General features: G+C 48.5%; 1 pseudogene; it reads left to right on the top strand.

Annotated features, from left to right (window-relative positions):
• The first annotated feature begins 4359 nt into the window (after positions 1-4359).
• LOC142570749 (uncharacterized) lies at positions 4360-6050 on the top strand (annotated as a pseudogene).
• Positions 6051-23154: the final 17104 nt, after the last annotated feature.

The following is a 23154-nucleotide window of genomic DNA, read 5'->3' as shown; positions in this document are numbered from 1 at the left end:
CTTGACGACGATGCTAGCATCTCCCCGCGGCATGGTGCGAGTGCATCACACGATACCATACATGAAAACAACGCGCTACATGAGCGGAGGTATCTCTGCGGCGGCTGCTGTGAATCGCGCCCACGCGTTACCCACGCACTGTTCGTCGTGATCTCGCGAGCAGCGAGGCAGTCACGTCACACTTCAGTTCGCTTGCAACGTGCCACACGCCACAAATTGTCCGCGCTAGCCAATACATCGTGAAATGCAAACACGTATACTGTTACGGTCAAAATTCGCATTAGGGAGTAACGTAATCGCCTTTGAATATTTTTCCACTTCTTTGTTTTAAAGTGCACAGTCGACAACGCTAAGTGTTCGATAACTTCGGAATAGTGACCACTTGATTCGAGACGGAATCAATACGACATTACTCGTTTCGTTAGTCAAACGTTCTAATATTCGCACAGCCCTAGTTTAAAAGCTGGTGGTTGCATGCACTGTGTAACATTTCCACATGCGCATCAGAGGATGGTTTTCGGATGCGTTCGTCTTCAACATCAATTGATACGCATCTTTTATCACGAAAGGCTCTTTCGTCTTGCCCGCTCACTAAAGCTTGGCATACAGAGATTGCAATGGTGGTTGATCTGCTGTAGTTGTATAGTTTTGTCATACGGGACGGAAAGACTTCTCCGATGCCTCAGGGAGGCACACGAGACAGTACGCTTTTTGGTGTACGTCTGTCCATACGCGACTCGTGAATTCCCGGTAAGCGCTGAAAGATTTTTCTTTTTCTCATTTTTTTTACACAAACTTAAATTCCTCTTCGAATTCACCGAAGACATATCGTGTATCTAGCCGCGTTGATGGCCGCATGCATACGGGAGACTCCGAAACCACGATGTGAGAACAATTGAGAAATACTATGTTGTGCCACTTGCCGTGATCAGCAAAACCCGTATACCATGGATAATTCAAACATATTTTCAGACACGTAGGATCGCCTAAGCTGGAATTCTCCGACATAAGGTGGCCTGACAGCCCACAGGGATATGTGACCGAGCTAGCTTGGATGTTCGGTTGCCACAGTCAGTAGTTCGAATCCTCGCGTTTTTTTCCTGAAGGCTTGAAACTCGAATTGCCCTCCCCAGTACGCTACATCTCCAGGCTTGGAGTAGCGCCTGACATTGACAAAAGCGCCGAGAGCAAGGGTGGCTGTACTAATCCAGGTGCAACAAAATAAGGAAGACCCACTAAGCTTCAACAAAACACTCCTTCACCAGAACTGAAATTGGCCTACCATGTGCACTATTCGGCCACTCCCTCCCAAATGACTAATTCAATTACCCAATGGCCCTCAGTCCACAGCAGCTGCGGGGCACCTGACCAAGGCGGCGGTCAGACCGGTAACGCAGCACTGTGGTAAGAATCTCTGGATCCGGACAGGCCGCCAATGGAAACTTACCATTGCAACGTTTAACACCCAAACCCTTTAGAGACGAGTCCGCCTAGTAGGACTCTTTGAGGAACTAACAGGCATTGTTCGAGATACCATTGGTCTAAGGGAGGTAAGAACTGGTGAGGCTCATACAGTGCTGACAAATGGTCTCGTACTTTGCTATAGAGGGCTGCCAGATAAGAAGCAGTCCGGAGTGGGATTCTTAATCCATAAGGACATAGCGGGCCACATTGACGAATTCTACAACATTAATGATAGGTTGGCAGTAGTCGTAATATAGCTCAATAGGAGGTGGAATAACGGTAGTACAAACCTACGCTGAAACTTCCAGTAACAACGATGAAGAAATAGAATTTTATGAAGATGTTGAATTAGCGATGCGAAAAGTGCAAAGTCAGTATACTGCAGTCATGGGCGACTTCAATTTAAAGGCCGGGGAAAAGCAGGCTGGTGATAAAGAAATTCGCAACTGCGGCGTGGATTCTAGGAACACTCTAGGAGTGTTCGAGGAGGAGGTCGATGTTGGTAGAATTCGGGCAAAGGAATAAGGTGCGAAAATCGGCACTTTCTTCAGGCAGCGTTGGAATAAAAAGTGGCCCTGGAAAGCCCTAATGGTGAAACAAGAAATGAAATCAGTTTCATACTTTCTGTTGATCCCAGCATAGTACAGGATTAAGAAGTTTTAAGTAGGCTAAAATGCAGTGATCATAGGTTAGTGAGGGCTACGATTCAACTCAATTTGTAGAGAGAAAGAGTACAATTGGTAAAGAAGAAATAGGCCAGTTTAGACGCAGTAAGGGTAAAAGGAGACCAGTTCAGTTTGACGCTTGAAACAAGCATGCATCATTAGATAAGAGAGATGAAGACAACACCGAGTCAATGAATGAAACCGTAACCAGGCTGGCTCCAGAAGCAGCAATTGAAGTGGGAAGTGAGGCACCAAGGCAACCAGTAGGTAAGTTCTCCTAAGTAACAAAGGGCCTAATAAAGAAACGACAACGAATGAAAGGGTCGAACTCAAGAGATCAGATCGAATTTACGGAGCAGTCAAAACTAATCAATACGGAGAAGGTTAAGGATATTCAAAAATATAGCGTGAGAAAGACTGAGGCAGCAGTAAAAAATGGATTCAACCTAAAAACAGTGAGAATGAAACTAGGCATCGGACAAACTAAGATGTTTGCATTGAAAGATATGCAGGGTAATATCATCAGAAATCTCTAAGATATAGTAAAGCAGCTGAAGAATTCAATACTGACCTGTACTTTACCCAAAGCAGCCACAATACTTCCATTCGAAGTACTAAGACACCATGTTACACAGGCTCCTTCTATAACTAGTTATGAAGTTAGAAGGGTCTTGCAAGAAAAAAAAACGGGAAAAGCAGCAGCAGAAGATGTACTACTAGTTGATTTAATCAAAGATAGTGGAGACATAATGATTGAAAAACTAGCGACCCTTTATACGAAATGTCTCACGATTTTAAGGGTCCCATAGAACTGGAACAATGCCAACATTGTACTAATCCACCAAAGGGAGACGTTAAAGAATTGAAAAATTATAGGCCCGTTAGCTTCCTTCTAATATTATACAAAATATTCATCCGAAATTTCTACAATAGAATAAGGGCAACACTGAAATTTAGTGAACCAAGCGTACAGGCAGGTTTCAGGAAGGGATACTCTAAAATGGATTACATCCATATCATCAATCAGGTAACCGACAAATCCGCAGACTGCCATAAGTCTTTCTATGTGGCTTTCATAGATTACGAAAGGGCATTTGATTCAGTTGAGATACCAGCAGTCATAGAGGCGTTACGTAATCCAGGAGTACCGGACGCTTACATAAACATCTTCGAAAGTATCTACAGAGATTCCACAGCGACTTTAATTCTCGACAAGAAACGTACGAAGATACCTATAAAAAGGGGGTCTGAAAAGGAGACACAATCTCTCCAATGCTATTCAGTGCATGCTTGGAAAAAGTATTCAAGCTATGAAATTAGGACGGCTCAGGAGTGAGGATAATCGATGAATACCTCATAAACCTTCGATTTGCAGATGACATTGTCCTCTTCAGGAAAACTGGGGACGAGTTACAACAAATTATTAAGGACTTTACCAGGGAGAATATAAGAGTGGGATTAAAGGTTAGTATGCAGAAGACAAAGATCTATAGCCGGGCAAGGGTACAAGTGTTCAGGGTCGCCAGTCAGCCTCTAGAGTCTCTGAAGGAGCACATTTACCTAGGTCAATTACTCACAGTGGACCCTGATCATGAGAAGGAAATCCAGAGAACAATAAAAATGGGTTAGAGCACATTCAACACACATCCTCAGATGCTGACTGCAAAATCACCATTAAAATTGAAAATAAAAATGTACAACCGATGCATTCTACCGCTGCTGACATATAGGGCGGAAGCTTTGAGACTGGCAAAGAAGGCCACACTGAAAAGTCATTTTTCTTGCAAATATATTATTTTTTGTTTTTTTATATTTTAAGAGAACCCAAACATTTAGCGACATGTTTCAAAGAACAGTATGTCCCTATCACGATTAGTTTGGGTATTACAACGAGTTTTTGTACCCCTACGCTGATATTGCGAAACCCAAACTAAATTGCATTGGTTTTGGAAATCAGTAATATTTCCTTTCTACAGTTATTATTCTGAGTATTTCTTATTATCAGCTGTTTGTATTATTAGATGGTATTTATATGCCTGGTTATGCGTTCACTATTCCTCTAAAATCTCTATAAACGGCCACAAGGGGGATACTGACGCTTGAAGAACATTTGTTGTTTACCTTGGTCAGGCGTCGCTTAGGTGCTGTTTAAATTGCAAATTGCGTTTTCGCAATTCTCGCAGGTCTGAAGGCATAAAAATTTAACCACTTAGACCACTTTTTGACGAGTATGGCAAAGGTCAGAGTGCAGAGAAGACGCAAACGTAAGTTTGCCGGAAACCAACACACGACGAAGCGTCCTTCTCCTCAGCTAGTGGACAAGGGCGTTTCAGCAAGTGCCAACACGCTTTGGAACACGTAGAAAAGCTACGAAGCTCTATTGCCAGATTATGCTCTCCAAGGGAACAGGATAGTTGACTTTGATATCCTTTCTTCAGTTGTTTTCAGTGCTAGCATGCCCTGAATGGAAGAATTCATCACTGAAGCTGGAAGAACGCTCTCATCAAGGGATTTGCTCTACCTGTGCGGTTGTGTGTGCTGTGTGTGGCTTCGAGCATTCATTCAATACACCGAAAAGAACCGTGCGTGCTAATGAGAACAATGTTCGACTGGCGCATACAATGCACCAGTAAAGGAAAGGGCATGCAGGTGCGACAACGTTCTCTAAAGTAATGAACATGCCTCCCCCTGCGCGTCATTCCACCTATAACAGAACATCATCTCAACTGTCTGCAGCAGAAGAAAAAGTAGCATCGAAGTCGATGACTGATGCTGCTGCAAAAGTTTGTCGTGTCATAAGTGGTGATGAGTGCTGTGTAAAGTGAGGGAACGTGGCAGAAGCGTGGACATTCATCATTGAACGGCTGTGTGTCGGTGATTTCTGTCGACAAAGGAAAAGTTATTGACGTTGAGGCATAGTCCAGCACACGCACGGCCTGCACAACCAAACGAAAGTTCCACCCATCAAGTGCTTCATACAAGGGCTGGAAAGCAAAAAGTCAAACTTACTGCCACGCAAACCATAAAAGAAGTGCAGGTAGTATTGAGACGGTTGGTTTGTACAGAATATTGGAAAGATCACAGGTAACACGAGGCTTGAAGTACCTGGAGCACTATGGTGATAGTGATTGAAAGAATTATGCCACTGTAATGGACATGTACAGGCAAAAACAGCGTGCAGAAACTTTAATGCATTGCGCATGTCCAGAAGCGTGTTGGCTGCCGCCTGAGGAAACTCAAGAAAACAGTGCGTGGACTTGGTGATAAAGAAAAGTGGACCTATGCCCTCATTGAGCGCCTGCAAAACTACTATAGGATCGCTATAAGAGCTAACCTGGGAAACCTTTCAGAGATGAAACAAGCCACCCTGGCCAGCCTCTTCCACTTCATGCGCAACCAAGATACGGCTTGTCTCCAGTAGGACCGAAAAGCTGATGCTGGTACAAAAATGTAGAATCACTCGGCCAAGGGATGTACGTCCACAAAGGAGGACTTCCGAATGATGTAAAGCACAGTAAAAGCTGTGTACAGCGATCAGTGTTCAGGTGAACTTTTATCAAAGCGTGGGCATGGCAAGACACAAAAGGCAAATTAATGCTTCAATGGACTTATATGGCAGCTGGCTCCCAAGAAGGTGTATGTCAGCTTGCCTACAATACTGTATGCCTTGTATGACGCTGTTGCACACTAATAATGGTAGCATATGCACCCTGGACACACTGAGGCAGGCTGGCATTGAACCAGGGTACTACACGGCAAGAGCTTGCAATGCCAGAGACCGCCAGCTCATGCAGAAGGATCTACGCAAATCAACTGACGAGACTAAACGGGCTAGAGAGAAAACGCGAGCAGCCGCACAAACAAAAAGTGTATCTACTGCATCTCGCCAGGGGCCCCAGCTATGAGCCCGGCGCAGTTTAGACCTCTAAGTGTTGTTTCTCACATGCTTCACATGGTTCGAAATCTTTATGTTTTTCTCAAAACAAGATTTTGCTTCACCTTATGTTACGCAAACGGTGATTACTTTTTAAATGAATATTTTGGAATTGAATGTTGCATGCTCATTCCTTAGATACAAATGCGTGAAATGAACCAGGATGAAAAACACTGATGAAATAGTTATGGCTTTAGAGCCAATTTTGCAAATAAATGTGACCAAAGCTGATAATTTCCTGAACGTTGTTAAGTTTTTGGAGAATTTCTTATTTGGTGTTTATCACATTATGTTTATCCTGGTTCATTCCATAGGGCATGAATTTAGCTACACAAATGCCAAAGCTTTCCTCAATTCTTCATTTCAGTAGTTACTTATCATTGCTGCAGCCAGTACCAATTTTGGCACATTTCTTTAATATAACTACTACCCTGAAAAAAATTGAAATCTTTCTTGCACTTTAAATAGTGAAATAGGTTACTTAAAACGTGAATAATCGGGCAAAAAATTATTGTAATCCTGGCTGCTGAACTGAAATTTTTTTTTAGTGTGGCCTCCTACCTTAGGACTAAACGAAGAGTGATGCAACGAAAAATGTTAGGCATACCGTTAAGAGACAGGAAGAAAGCGGTGTGGATCAGAGAGCAAACAGGGATAGTCGATATTCTAGTTGACATGAACAAGAAGAAATTGAGTGGGCCGGTCATGTAACGTGTAGGTTAGATAACCGGTGGAGCATTAGGGTTACAGAATGTGTGCCAACAGAAGGGTAGCGCAATGGAGGACTGCAGAAGGCTAGGTGGGGTGATGAAATTATTTCGCAGGCGCTAGCTGGGGAATCGGTTGCCGCAGGACAGCATAATTGGAGATCGCAGGGAGAAGCCTTCGTCGTACAGTGGACATACGATAGGCTGATGAAATGATGAAGATACATACATGCCCGGCTTTAAGAAAGTGTGTTTCGCCTTTCCAGGAAGCACTCTGAAAGTTGTCTACCAAATCTTTACTGTTATCATAAGAAGCCAACAAACACTGACACCAAGGACAACATAGGGGAAATTACTTGTGCTTAATCAATGAAATAAAGAAACGATAAATTAATGGAAATGAAAGTGGTTGAAAAATGAACTTGCCGCAGTTAGGGGACCGAACCCACAACCTTCGCATGTGGGTTCGGTCCCCATCTGCGACAGGCTGTTCTTTCATCCACTTTCATTTCCATTAATTTGTCGTTTCTTTATTTCATTCATTAAGCACAAGTAATTTCCCCTATGTTATCCTTGGTGTCAGTGTTTGTTGGCTTCTTATGATACGACTAATAAATAAGTAGGGCCCCTGGGTTATACCCTTCCTTCTCGTTAATATGTTTACTGTGTAACATTGGTTATTCAACGAACATTTTTTCCGAGTCTGCTTATGATAACCACGCATGGTTTTCATGTTCGTAATTATATTACCGTGGTGCAGTCGCAGTGTGATCTCTAAATTCTTGGCTGGCGGCGACAATCACTTGAGAGCGCGCCACATTTTGTGGTAGCAATAAGGGATCTCAAAAATGCGAACTTATTGTGAACGGCAGTTTATGATCTTTGTTTGGAGAATGGTTTCATTTTGCAAAGAACAGTGGCGAAGACAACGACGTTGTAGCGGGGCTATGTCAGCGTATTCGGACTAAAAGAGCTCCTAAAACATGTGTGCCCTGTACAGTTTTGAATAGCCAAGTGCTAGCCGTTTACTGTTAAGTGAATACGCCCCGTAACATCTTTTTTGTGGAGGTTGTAGGCTCTGTTCCTCGCGCGCTAAGTCTTCTGAGCGGACACCACGTTTCTCCCGCATTCATTCATTCATTAATTCATTCACTCATTCATTCATTCATTCATTCATTCATTCACTCGTTCATTCATTCATATTGACACGTGTACTTGTCTTTATCGGGCGACCACGTTTAGCCGCCCAACAGGTGGTGTCGCACAGCGCGGGACGCGCCTGCATGTATCCGAAGTTTCTGGAAAGTTATCGACGCTTCTATCCGCTGTCTATTGTCGCCGAACCTTGTGTTATCTGATTTCATCGTGTAACGCGAATGGTGTAGAACTTTGTGGAAGGCACGCGGGACCCAACGATTAGCCTTAATAATAATAATATTTGGGATTTTACGTGCCAAAACCACTTTCTGATTATGAGGCACGCCGTAGTGGAGGACTCCGGAAATTTTGACCGCCTGGGGTTCTTTAACGTGCACCTAAATCTAAGCACACGGGTGTTTTCGTATTTCGCCCCCATCGAAATGCGGCCGCCGTGGCCAGGATTCGATCCCGCGACCTCGTGCTCAGCAGCCCAACACCATAGCCACTGAGCAACCACGGCGGGTCGAAAACGATTAGTCTTGAACATTCGACGACTGCTGTATAAAAGCCGAAGCGCTTGACCCACTGATCAGATTTTCTACGATCGCCGACAGTGTTCGCCGCTATCCTGGTGCTATAAAAGGAGCCTGTTTTGTGGGCACAGGTTCATCCAGTAAAAGTTACGGTTGTCGTTCACTGTATTGCTACTGTGTTCTTTAACGTCACCACCACGTGACATCTGGTGGAGGTGCTTTACTTTCATGTACAGGACGCCCCCGACAAGCCGTAATCCAAGCCCGGACCGCAAAGACAATACCAACGTCGTCCCGGAACACCGAGCAAGCCGCCGGCTACAGCAGCTGCACCTGGAACACGGTCTTCTGCCAGATACCACCAAGAAGACAGTCCACGAAGATCGTCCAGAAGCGACCAAGAAGACATCCGCAATGGAAGCCGCAGCGGCCCCAATAATTCTTCAGCAGAAACGGAACCACCGACGTTCCGCGGTTCCACCTTTGAGGACCCGCAAAGCTGGCTGGAAACGTATGAGAGGGTAGCTACGTTTAACAGCTGGGAAAGCGACGACAAGCTGCGACATGTCCATTTAGCATTGGAGGACGTCGCCAGGAAGGGGCTCGAGAATCGAGAAGCCACCTTGACGATGTGGGACCTGTTCCGAAGCGGCTTTCTGCAAACATTTGCAAGCGTCGTCCGAAAAGAGCGAGCTCAAGCTCCACTGGAGACCAGAGCGCAGCTGCCGAATGAGACGATCGTCATCTTAACTGAGGAAATGAGCCGTCTGTTCCGCCACGCCGACACGGAAATATCCGAGGAGAAGAAAGTCCGCCTACTGATGCGTGGTGTAAAGGAGCAACTTTTCGCCGGAGTGGTAAGAAGCCCACCAAAGACCGTCGACGAGTTTCTTCGTGAGGCGACGAGCATCGAGAAGACACTGGAATTGCCGAACCGGCAATTCGAACGCCGCACCAAGCCAACAAGCTACGCCGGAGTTCAATCAATGGCCACCGAAGACCTGCGCGAGACAATCAGGGCAGTCGTACGAGAGGAGCTTCAAAGAATCTTCCCTTCATCGCAACCTCAAGTGGCCTCAATCGCCGAAATTGTCAAAGAAGTCCAGCGATCGCTTGGAGTTCCCGCGGTGCAACCGCAATCATCGCAGCCCCAGCCACATGCGATGACCTACGCCGCCGTCGCGCGCCGTCAAGGTCCCGCTCCACGACCGCGCCAGGGCCCTGTAACGCCGCAATGCCGTCGACCACCGCCGCCGCCACCAGCACGCCCACCCGTCGCCTAACGCAGATACCCGAGGAAGACAGACGTTTGACGCGCTCCTGACCACCGCCCGCTCTGCTACCACTGTGGCGAAGCCGGCCATGTCTACCGCCGATGCCCATACCGCGACCTTGCATTGCGAGGGTTCGCTGTCAACGCACCGCGCCCTCGGAAAAGTGAACGCCCTCGTGACGTCGCCGACTACCTCGCCGCTACTCAGTGGAGCCCTCGACGGCCATCCCGGTCGCCGTCACCAGGCGGCTACCTGTCGCCGCAGCGCCGTCCATACACTGGCCCAGCACGGGGCCGCTCTGCGAGCCCATATCCGGAAAACTGAAAGCAGCAACCGATAGAGGTGCGGTTGCTGTTTGTCGAACTGACGAAGACCCTCCGCCGCCGACGAATAACCCGAAAATTCTGTATAGACGACATGCCAACGAGACACCGCCATCCCGACGAAGTCTCGAAGCAAAGAATAAGCCAACGAAAGAAGACCTGACGACACCACGTATCCGCCACAGGCCAACGCGACGCAGCCGTGATCCGACGCCAAGACCTAGATGTAACGCAAGACAAAGAAGCACCGCCCTCGACGTGCTTCTCAACGGCCACGCAGTTACCGCCTTAGTGGACACAGGGGCTTATTACTCCGTCATGAGTGGAACCATTGCCGCCCAGTTAAAGAAACTTAAGACCGCATGGGAAGGCCCTCAAATTGGGACCGCTGGAGGACACCTCATCGCGCCGACTGGAGTCTGCACGGCAAGAATTACCATTCATGACCGGACTTACCCTGCCACCTTCGTTATCCTCCAACAGTCATTCTCGGTAACGACTTCCTGAACCAACACGGCGCAATCATCGCCCTGAAGTCGAAGTCAATAACGCCGTTGGAAGATAAAGCGATGCCGCTGGAGAGCTCTCGTAGTCACCACGCCTTGAGTGTGCTCGAAGATCAAGTGAGCATCCCGCCTCGCTCCAGCATTCTTGTTGCGGATGACACCGAAACACCCGCTGACGTAGAAGGCGTCATCGAAGGTGACCAACGTCTACTGCTCGACCGCGAAATTTGCGTCGCAAGAGGGATCACCCGACTGCACGGAGCAAACACGAAAGTGTTGCTGACAAACTTCAGCCAGGAGTTCAAGCACATCATTAAGGGCACGATGATCGCATACATCGAGGAAATCCTGGAAACCAGCCCACCGTCAAGGTCCCCCTACACGACCGCGCCAGGGCCCTGTAACGCCACAATGCCGTCGACCACCGCCGCCGTCACCAGCACTCCCACCCGTCGCCTACCGCAGCTACCCGAGGAACACAGACATTTGGCGCGCTCCTGACCATCGGCCGCTACGGTCATCGGGGTAGATGCGGAAAATCCGAGAGGCGTATGTCCTCTTGAATTTTCCGCATCTACCCCGATGGCCGTAGTTCCCGAACCAGACTTCAACATAAATCCAAGTCTCCCCGCGATTAAGCAACAACAGCTCAGCAGTCTATTTCGACGATACAAAGAGTAATCTTCGACGTCATTAAGGAGTCGACAAACACCAGTCGCAAAGCATCGCATAATAACCGATGAGTGTGCTCGACCACTCCGCCAGAGCCCTTATCGAGTTTCTACGCGAGAAGGTGAAGCTATAAGGCACCAATTCGACGAAATTCCGCGCGACGACATCATCCAGCCGTCAAAAAGGCCGTGGGCATCTCCTGTAGTCTTGGTGAAGAAAAAGGAGGGAACCCTACGTTTCTGCGTCGATTATCGTCGTCTAAACAAAATCACGAAGGACGTATACCCCCTACCACAGATAGACGAAGCATTGGATCGGCTCTACAACGCTAAATGCTTCTCGTCGATGGACTTCAGGTCTGGCTATTGGCAAATAGAAGTCGACGAAAGAGATCGCGAAAAGACCGCCTTCATGACGCCAGACGGCTTCGACGAGTTCAAGGTTATGCCATTTGGACTGTGCTCGGCACCTGCAACGTTACAGCGCGTGATGGACACGGTTTTAGCAGGATTGAAGTGGCAGACCTGCCTAGTTTACTTTGATGACGTCGTTGTCCTTGCCGGAAATTTCGACGATCACATTAGGGGCCTTGCAACGGTACTAGAGGTAATCAGGTCATCAGGGCTTACTCTGAAGCCGGAATAGTGCCGCTTCGCATACGACGAGCTTCTCTTTCTAGGCCACGTCATCAGCAAATCTGGAGTGCGCCCTGACCCGCAGAAGACAGCTGCCATCGCAATGTTCTCGCAGCCCATCGACAAGAAGGCAGTGCGTAGATTCCTTGGCATGTGTGCCTACTACAGGCGCTTTGTCAAGGACTTTTCACGCATCGCCGAGCCGCTAACGCATCAAACCAAATGTGATGTCGAGTTCAAGTGGGAAACGCCGCAGGCCGATGCATTTCAAGAACTCAAACGACGCATGCAGTCGCCGCCGGTACTTGCACACTCCGACGAGAACGCACTGACGCCAGGAGCCTAGGGCTCGGTGCCGTCCTAGTCCAGAGGAAAGTCGCACTTGAACGGGTGATATCTTATGCGAGCCGGTCGCTGTCAAAAGCGGAAGGCAATTATTCCATGACTGAAAAGGAATGCCTCGCCATCATTTGGCTACAGCATAATTCCGCGCATACCTATATAGGAGGCCATTCAATGTGGTCAGCGACGATCACGCGTTGTGTTGGCTAGCTAACTTAAAGGACCCTTGAGGACGGCTGGCACGGTGGAGCCTCAGACTACAAGAATACAACATCAGTGTTACCTACAAGACCGGCCGAAAATACTCAGATGCCGATTGCCTATCGAGCGCCCCCATGGACCCACCGCAGCAAGATGAGGAGGATGACGACGCCTTCCTTGGAATAATAAGCGCGGAAGACTTCGCCGAACAGCAACGAGGAGACCCCGGGCTAAAAGCCTTAGTCGAGTATTTGGAAGGGCACACCGACTTTGTTCCTAGGCCATTTAAGCGTGGTTTCTCTTCAAAATAACCTACTCGTGAAGAACTTCTCACCAGTCCGCGCCAACTACCTTCTTGTTGTTTCGTAGGCGCCGCGTCCAGAAATACTGCACGCCCTACATGACGATGCGACCGCTGGGCACCTCGGTTTCTCACGGACGCTATCGAGGATACAAGAAAGTATTTCTGGCCGCATCTAACCGCCGATATCGCCCGTTACGTCAGGACATGCTGAGACTGTCAGCAACGCAAGACACCACCGACAAGGCCAGCGGAATTACTACAGCCGATCAAGCCTCATCACCGACCTTTTCAGCAGATCGGGATGGACTTGTTCGGACGGTTTCCGACATCAACTTTCGGAAATAAGGGGATCGTCGTGGCGATGGACTATCTCACCCCCTTCGATGAAACTAAAGCTCCTCTGAAACGCAGCGCAGCCGAAGTGGCTACATTTTTCGTCGAGAACATCCTACTGCGACATGGTGCTCAAGAAGTCCTCATCACCGACAGAGGAACGGCTTTTACAGCAGAGCTCACCCAAGCCATTCTGCAATACAGCCAGACATGCCACAGGAGGACAACTGCCTACCATCCGCAAACGAATGGTCTCACGGAGCGCCTGAACAAGACCCTCGCCGACATGCTAGCAATGTAAGTCGACGTCGAACACAAGACGTGGCATGCGGTTCTGCCGTACGTAACATTCGCTTACAACACGGCAGTGCAAGAAACAACGCAGATTACGCCATTTAAGCTGGTTTAAGGCAGGAACCCGACGACGACGCTCCACGCCATGCTGGCGCACGTCAGTGACGAGGAAAATCTTGACGTGGCTACCTATCTCCAGCGCACCGAAGAAGCTCGACAGCTCGCCCGCCTACGGATCAAGAACCAGCAGCGTACCGACAGCCGACACTACAACCTCCGACGACGCTTCGTCGAGTACCAGCCCGGCGACCTTGTTTGGGTATGGACCCCGATACGCCGACGAGGACTGAGAGAGAAACTATTGCGACGCTATTTCGGACCCTACAAGGTCTTCCGACGTATTGGCGTGCTCGACTATGAGGTCGTGCCAGACGGCATTTCGCATTCACAGCGGCGCCGCGCACGATCTGAAGTGGTCCACGTGGTGCGCCTTAAACCATTTTACGGACGTTGACGAACTTCCTTATTTTTTTGTTTTCTTTGCTACGACTGCTTTTCTTCATTACTTTCGTTTGTTTGCAGCATCGGGTGGATGCTTGTTAAGAGGGGGGTATTGACAGATGTACTTGTATGTATCAGGCGACCACGTTTCGCCGCCTAACAGGTGTTGTCGCACAGCGCGGGACGTGCCTACATGTATCCGAAGTTTCTAGAAAGTTATCCATGCTTCTATCTGCTGTCTGTTGTCGCCGATCCTTGTGTTATCTGATTTCATCGCGTGACGCGAATGGTGTAGAACTTTGTGGAAAGTACGCGGGTGCCAACGATTAGTCTGGAACATTCGACGACTGCTGTATAAAGGCCGGCGCGCTTGACCCGCTGATCAGATTTTCGACGATCAGCGACCGTGATCGTCGCTGTCGTTGTGCTATAAGTGTAGCCTCTTTTGTGGGCATAGGTTCGCCCAACAAAAGTTAGTTTTGTCGTTCACAATATTGCTACTGTGTTCTTCAATGTCACCTCCACGTGACAATATTGTACGAGCGCGTCAGTAAGCACCACAGGTGGGATGAGACGCTAATGCTCGTCAACATCATTTTCTATTTACGGGGCACAGTTCACGTGTGGTTGAACACGCACCAGGAGGAACTGATGAGTTGGGACGTATGCAAAGGGAAGATGCGCGAATTGTTTGGCCGATGGGTCGTGCGACAAATGACAGCCAGGTCCGAACTCGCGGCCAGTGCACAGACGACGACGGAATCGTACGTCGCATATATCCAAGACGTGCTAGTCTTGTGCTGCACCATTGACAAATACATGCCAGAGGCGGACAAGGTTGGCCACGTGTTGAAAGGCATAGCTTACGATGCCTTCAACATACTCATGTGTAAGTACTGCGGCACGGTTGACCCTATCATCAACAAAAGGCCGTCATTTCGAACAAGCGAAAAGCAGACGCATTACTCACTGCTTTGCCAGACTCCCGAGAGCTGCTGCGACATCCGCATGCGAAGATCCCGTGAAGCCCCCTCCGTTCTCGACGCCTACCAAGCAAAACAGGGTTGTTCGCCAGGAGCTCGAAGCCATGGCTCCAGCCGCTGATGAGGCATCTGCTCACGATCATTTGGCAACAATATCTCTCATTCAAGCCACCGTCAGTCAAGAGCTTGCGAATATGGGCATCCCACAAGCCACCTGTCACGCATCTCAGCCCTTGCGCGCTTCCGGTCCTCAGACTGAATACCGCCCCACTTGTTTCTGCTGCCGCTTCCGCTCCCCGATTCACACCCCGCTACAGAAACTCATCTGAGTGGAGGACGCCAGACGATTGAGCAAACTGTTTTTCTTGCTCTCGCGTCTACGACATTTCACCCCACTGCCGCAATCGTCGGTATTACGGACCCAGGTTCCCCGGTGACCGCCGCCAGGATCGTGGCCCGTCTTCTAGCAGATCGCTTCTCGACTACTACCTTCCGGTCCGTGAACCTCACCGTCTGTCTTCGCACTCTGCACTGACGTACGCCAATATTGCCGCTCCAGGACACTGGTCTAGCCGATCGCCGTCACCTCGGAGTCGCCAGTCGCGCTCTGCTCAGCGCCATCGCTCTACACCTCCCCCGCTTACTTTGGCGATCACCCGGGAAACTAGCCACTGCAGCTCCGGTAGGTGAGGCTGCATTGACGACAAGGACCGAAAAACCTATATTGACACCCACCCTTCAAGACGCGATTTGCTCGGTGATCTCGTCGACGGCGAGACCTTTACTGCTCTTATTGATACTGGCGCCCACATATCTGTTATGTGTTCTACGCTGGCTCTGACGCCGCCTACGAAAAGTGCTGACACCTGCCGTCTCTCCTACTGTGCGAGTAGCTGGCGGCACCCGAACACAGGTTCTTGGTATGTGCACTGCCCGCGTTACTGTTGCCGGCCACCACACTTCAGTTCTCTTCGCAGTTCTCGAAGCTTGCCCACATGTCATTCTTGGCATTGGCTTCTTGACCACGCACTCTGCTCTCATCGATTGTTCTACTGGCATTTTGCCGTGCGAACTGCCATTGCGTTCTCATGACGCCGCATAACGCAACACTCGCCGACGTTCTGTGGAGTTTCTGTGACTGCCTGTTCAGGCTGCTACTTACGTCCCTCTGTCACCGCTTCCCCCAGTACAGGATGGTGTCTATGTGGTCGCTCCAGTCACAGATCTTATCCTCTCGTGCAACATCGCACTTACTCACACTATAGTGGTTGTTGCCAACAATATAAATATGCTTCCAGTCCTCAACCTTTCTACTTGGACCCATATTCTTTCACAAGAAATTTTTCCAGCCGAACTGATCCGCATGAAGAATGTACACAATAAAGGGAAAATCAGACATACACCCATTCGTAGCAACTGCTGCAAAGGAAACCCATAAGGGTTCCTCAAAAGAGAAGCCTCGCAATTGGAGAAAAATCCTTCCTGGTGCGGGACTCGAACCCGGGACCACCGCCTTTCCGGGGCAGCCGCTCAACCATCTGAACTAACCAGGCGGCTAGCACCGCCCCAGAAAGGCGCTGGTCCCGGGTTCGAGTCGTGGACCAGGACAAATTTTTCTACACCTGCGAGGCTTCTCGTTCGAGGAACCCGTATAGGTTTCCTTTGTAGCAATTGCTACGAACGGCTGGATGTCTGATTTTCTCTTTATTGATTAATTCTCTCCACCTTGCGGGTTTCAGCAGAACTATTGCGTCAAACTGTTGCCTTTGCGTCGAGTTGTTGACAAATTGTATTTCGTCCTACCATCTGCTAGCGGTCTGGTTACTCAGATGGTAGAGCGGCTGCCCCGGAAAGGCGGTGGTCTCGGAATCGAGTCCCGGACCAGGACAAATTTGCCTTCAGCTGCTAGGCTTCTCGTTCGAGGAACCCATATGGGTTTTCGTTGTAGCAGTTGCTACTAACGGGCGGATGTCTGATTTTCTCTTTATTGATTACTTCTCTCCACCTTGCGGGTTTCCGCAGAGCTATTTCGTCAATGTAGTACACAGTTTCCGAATTTGCTACTAACGATGAGACTATGCCCCAACCTGTCAAACTGGCGCCAACGAAGGCTGTTCTGAACAAAAAGATATCCCCGGACCTCTTACCTTCCCAAAGTGAAGCATTACATGCTGTCCTCTTTTCTTACCTTGACGTGTTTGATTTTATGAACAGTCCACTAGGCCGTACACATGTCGTGGCCTACGGCATCGACACTGGAGACGCCAGCCCCTTTACAAGCATCCTTACCGAGTGTCTCACTCTGAGCGCCTAGTCATCCAAAAGAACGTAAAAAAATGCTTCACAAAGATGTGATAGAGCCTTCGTGTAGCCCTTGGGCATCCCCTGTAGTGCTTGTGAAAAAGAAGGACAACTGGTGGTTTTGCGTCGGTTATCGCCATCTCAATCGGGTAACGAGGAAGGATGTGCATCCTCTCCCTCGAATTGATAATGCGCTTGACTGCCTCCATGATGCCAGATATTTCTCATCGCTAGATCTCCACTCGGGATACTGGCAAATTGCCGTCAATGACCGCGACCGCGAGAAGACCGCTTACATCACACCCGACGGCCTCTACCAATTTGCGATCATGTCTTTTCGGTTGTGTAGCGCGCCTGCACCTGAACGCAAGATGGATACTCTTCTTCGTGGTCTTAAGTGGTTGACCGGCTTATCTGGACGATGTCATCGTTTTCTCGCCTGGTTTTGAAAGCTATCTACCTCGTCTGTCGGCCCTTTCCGACATATTTCGCCGGGCTCGCTTTTCAATTTCTCAACGCTCAATTTCTCTAAGTGCACCTTTGGGCGCCGCCAAAGCAAATTATTGGACACCTAGTTGATGCTACGGGTGACCCACCAGACCCTGACAAACTCTGTGCCGTCCGCGAGTTCCCGGTTCCGCGGTCGCATCAAGTACGTAGCTTTCTTGGGCTTTGCTCTTACTTTCGCCACTTTGTTCTCCACGTCGCGGACATTGCTCGACCCCTCATGGACCTCCTCAAGAAGGATGCGACCTTTTCTTGAGGCGCAGACCAAGCGACTTGCTTTGCATCAATGATTTCTGCCCTCACATCAGCAGCAGTGCTGCTCATTTTGACCAAGCTGCTAGACCAGGGCTTCGCACCGACGCAAGTGGCCATGGCATAGGTGCTATCCTCGCCTTAGCATAGAACGGAGCTAACCGTGTGATAGCGTATGCTAGCTGCCTCTTGCCACAGTCGGAAAAGAATTACATTGTTACGGAGCGGGAGTGCCTAGCTCTCGTCTGGGCTGTTGCCAAATTCCCTCCGTACCTATATGGGCGGCTGTTCGTGGTCGCACCAGGCCATCAAGCACTCTGCTGGCTCTCAACACTTAAAGACCCCACAGGGTGGCGCAGCCGTTGGACATTACTACTACAGGAGCAAACGTTGTTGGTTGTGTACAAATCTGGCAAGTTACACACTGACGTTGACTACCTATGTCGTCACCCCGTTGAACCATCCGACTCCACTGAAACAGACCTCGACATCTACTTTTCAGCAATCACAGACTTCACCCATGTGGCCAACGAGCAACGAAGAGATCCATCGTCGCTTTCTCTTATTAACAGTCTGCAATCCGGCACCCTCGACTCCTCCCTAAACATGTTCTTGCTTCAGGATAACATTCTTCACCGGCGCAACATGCACCCCGACAGCGCAGCACTCCTGCTAGTTGTCCCGCATCATCAACGCAGAGATGTACTCGTCGAGTTTCACGAAGCCCCAACTTCCGGGAGCTTAGGCGTCTCCAGAAAATAAGATCGCATACGACGAGGTTTATTCTGGAAGGGCCTTTATTGTTCCGTTCGCGGCTACGTTACATTTTGTGGCCTGTGTCAGCGCCACAAGAAACCTGTGGCTCAACCTGCTGGTCTCCTTCAGCCAATTGACTTTCCAACCAAGCTGTTTTATTGAGTGGGCCTGAACTTGATCGGTCCCTTTCCAATTTCAACGAAGGGCAACAAATGGATTGCAGTCGCTACAGATTATAACACATGATATGCACTTAACCAAGCGTTGCCAACCAGCTGCACCACGGCCGTAGCCGGCTTCCTACTGTATGACGTAATCCTCAACATGGTGCTTCACGTCACCTACTCACAGATTGCGGTCGGTACTTCCTGTTTAATGTGGTTGACGATCTACTTCGATCATGTGCATCACAACTTCACCACCTCATATGAACATCAAGCCAATGAGCTGATCGAACGCCTCAACCGTACATTGACCGACATGCTTTCCATCTACGTTTCTGATGATCACCACGATTGGGAAGTGGCCTTCCATTCGTCACATTTGCATACAACTCATCGAGTCATGACACTGCCGGCTACTCATCCTTCTATCTTTTCTTTGGTCGCCATCCCTCGACGCCTTGCTCCCTTCGGATCCGGCGTCCACCTCCACGACTTCCTATGTGCAAGATGTCATCACGCGTGCGCTCCTCGCGCGCACAGTAGCCCTCGTCATCGCAAACCCCTAAAAAGCCCTTTTATGATCGTCGACACTAGGATACTGCTTTTCCACCGGGCTCTCTCGTCCTTCTCTGGCTGCCATCTCGTCGTGTCGGCCTCTGTAAGAAGTTAATGTCGCGGTACGTCGGGCCCTACCGCGTGATGCGCCAGGTGACTCCTGTCAGCTATGAGATAACGCCCATGGCATCCACTTCATGGAAGACCGCACCGCGAGATGACATCGTACACATTTCCGGCCTCAAGCGTTACCACTCTGACAACCCATTTTGAACACTACCAGCACTGAGGCGGTGTTTCACCTGCCGGGGATAATGCCACAAACAGTGGCGAATACAAAGACGTTGTAGTGGGGCTGGGTCAGAGTCTCTCCTGTCGGACTGAAAGACATGCTAAAGCCAGTGTGCCCTGTACAGTCTTGACTGGCCAAGTGCTAGCCATTTACTGTTTAGTGAGTACACCCCGTAACATTATTATTGTTAACAGGAGGGATGACTATAACTAAGGACGTCGATCAAAGCGACCTTTCACGATTGTGAGCTCACCTGCGAGGTGGGAGTAGAGTAGGTGTATTCTGTAAGTTTCCACCTAGCGAATTTCGGTTGCCGCCTAAGCGCTCATTGGCTGGGCTGCGGTACCAGCAAGCTGGAGGCATGCGACCCCATCCTGTCTCTTAACGATTATAGGGTTTTACGTGCCGAAATCACAATCTGCATTATGAGGCAAGCCGTAGTAGGGTACTCCGGTTTAATTTGGGCCACCTGTGGTTCTTCGACACGCACCTATATTTAGGTACCCCCCCGGGTGTTCTTGCATTCAGCCGCTATATAAATGCGGCCGTCATGGCCTGAATTCGATCCCCCGACCTCGTGCTTAGCAATCCGACCATTGAGTCGTTAAGCAACCACCGCAGCTGCCCATCCTGTCTGCTTCTTTCTGCTACAGCTGCAGCCTATCAGCAGTGGCCATACCGTACAGTCCACTAGGCGGACATTTGCAGAAAACTGCTCCTTGTCATACGCATGTAAACATAGTTTATCCGCAGAAAGCTTGGAAGCAACACTTGTGTGCGCACATACGCAGGTCACCCCGACTATTACTAGTTTATTAAGACGAAAACCTTAAGTGGCTCATGGTTTCGAAAATTCGTTGTGCGCGGCGTTATAGAAAAATTTACCGTCCGGTGTTCTGCATCCAAAATTCAATGGCACCAAAACTGATGAGAGTCGAACTCACGACCATTGGTGGCAGTCGAAGCCACGACCTACAACCTTTGGGGGGAGTCGAATGCATGACCTTAGTTGTTAATTAAGAGAAAGGCAAGTAAGGTGGTAGGACACCTTCAAAAGGTAATTTCTTCTCCCAAAACCTATTCTTTAGTGTTTTTACATCAGGTATTTGTGAATATTCAGCAACATGTTGCAAAATATTACTTTCCTGTCATTTCTAGTTTGGGAGCTACAGTAAGTTTTCTGACCCATGCCCTCTTATTGCTAAGGCGTAAATCGGTACCGTTTCTTTTATACAAATATTCTAAATGCTTTTGTAATATTATGTTGTCCCCATGTAGCCACAAGAAGATAAGGAGACTCTAGTACATCTCGTGGGGGCTCCAGCTGTAAAGTTTCTGCATATAAGCCTCTGTGCAGTTTCTGACATCTTTCTCATGGTTTGAAGATTTGTCTGTTTTTCTAAAACAAGATTTTCGTCCCGCTCTTGTTATTCAAGCTTTGATAAATTTTTGAATTAAGATTCTGATATGAAATTTTTCCCGCTCATTGCAGACAGAGATTTGTGCAACGAACTACAAAAGAATTTATTCAATATTTTTCAATTTACTGTTCATTTTGTAAACAAATTTGGTCCAAAAGGGCATTTTTTTTCCTTTGCTTAGTTTTTCGAACGTTACTTTCCTAACATTTATAACGTTGCGTTTAGGCTAGTTCATAGCGCAGGTCTCCCGCTTAGCCCAATAAATACCGAAGCTTTATTCTATACAGTAATTCTTTAGATACTTCTTACTGCTGGCGTGACTAGCACTTTACGCACATTTTATGACAAAAATTACCTGCCGAGAAATATAATGAACAATTTTCTGCACTTTAAATAGATGAATGAGCTAAATAAGACATGCTTATACAGTAAAAAGAAGTTTAAATCGTGGCTTCCATTAAATTATTTTGTGTGTGGCCTACCATATTAAGGCACTCGAACCCACGAGCTATGGCGGGACTAAAATTAAATGGCACTAAAATTGATAGTACCACCATTAGTGGTTGAACCCACGACCATTGGTGGGAGTCGAACCCACGACCTTTGTTGTTAAGACAACTTTAATTAACAGCTAATTAAGATGATGTTAATTAAGGCATTCAAACCCACGAACTATGGTGTGAGAGAACAACTAATAAGAAGTAACAATTAATGCTTTCGGGTGAGAATGTTAAGTAATTTAATGGATGTCCCGTGAGCCCGCCGACTTTCGCCGTCATCTTCTTTAGCGTATGCTGAAGTGACTGCCTCCTTTTTTGACGTTAATGGGCCTCGTTTTAAACGCGTAAAATTCAAAAACTTGAAGTACGAAATAAAACGTCACAGAAATAAGATACGTATGCAAAATTAACTTTTTCAGACATTGGCCATAGTGTTCATGACTAAACTGCTAGATCGAGTTAATTTTATTGCGACAGCAATTATGCGCACACTTTAGGCTCATTTCCGCCGTTGTCGTCGGCGTCGCTGTGACATTTCGTAAGGCCAAGTGCGATAACGTCGTTGCCGTGCGCCGTGTGCTGGGAGAGTGGAAGCGTGCGAGGTTCCGCCGACGATGGTGACTGCGTCTCGCGTGCGCAAAGGAGGAAGGACACCGTCGCGCGCAAGGCACTGTGGTCCGGGGGGTGCTTTACGTCAACAGGAGAAAAAGCCTATGTCAGGCAGGCCATATGGCCTTTAGCTATTGCTTCTTGAATGAAAAAGAAATTAACTTGAATTAACAGCGCGTCGAGTGCTTCGTGTCCGCCTGCTTCTCCCCGCTCAGTTGGCGTCGAAGCGAGAGGCAACAAGAAAGTCTCGCTGATGCTGCCACTCACGCCTGCGTTCTGACAGCCAGTAGCCTAGCTAGTAGAGTGACATGTGTTCATGTTTGCTTGTGCGCGCATGACACCATGCTTGTTAGTTTAGTTAGTAGGCCAATGCTTACAAGTTTATACGTCCGATGAAACTACTAGCCTTGCTTCATATTGACACGTGCACTTGTCTATCTTTATCGGGCGACCACGTTTCACCGCCTAACAAATGTTATCGCACAGCGCGTGAAGCGCCTGTTTGCATCGGGAGTTTCTGGAATGTTATCGATGCTTCTATCCGCTGTCTGTTGCCGCCGATCCTTGTGTTATCTGATTTGATCGCGTGACGCGAATAGTGTAGAACTTTGTGGAAGACACATAGGTCCCAGCGATTTGTCTAGAACATTCGACGACTGCTGTATAAAAGCCGACGCATTTCACCCGCTGATCAGATTTTCGACGATCGCCTAGCGTGCTCGCCGCTACCGTTATTCTTTTGAGTGTGGAGTGTGTTATTCTTTTGAGTGAGGACACAAGTTCGCGCAATAAACGCTGGTTTCTATAATCACAGTTTTGCTGCTTTCTTCACCGTCACTACTACGTGACAATATAGCTGTCTCGCCCTCGATGCTTCGCTTTTCGGGCGGAACTGCGACTTTCTTAAATTACTTAAACACGATACTATAGGGCCCTCAGAAATGTGTAGTAAAAGGATGCAACTCATATGAAGAGCAGCGGATGCT

Source organism: Dermacentor variabilis, chromosome 2, assembly GCF_050947875.1.
Source record: "Dermacentor variabilis isolate Ectoservices chromosome 2, ASM5094787v1, whole genome shotgun sequence".
Lineage (NCBI taxonomy): Eukaryota > Metazoa > Arthropoda > Arachnida > Ixodida > Ixodidae > Dermacentor > Dermacentor variabilis.
The sequence above is the reverse complement of the archived record's forward strand: the minus strand, read 5'-3'. Positions and strand labels throughout refer to the sequence as shown.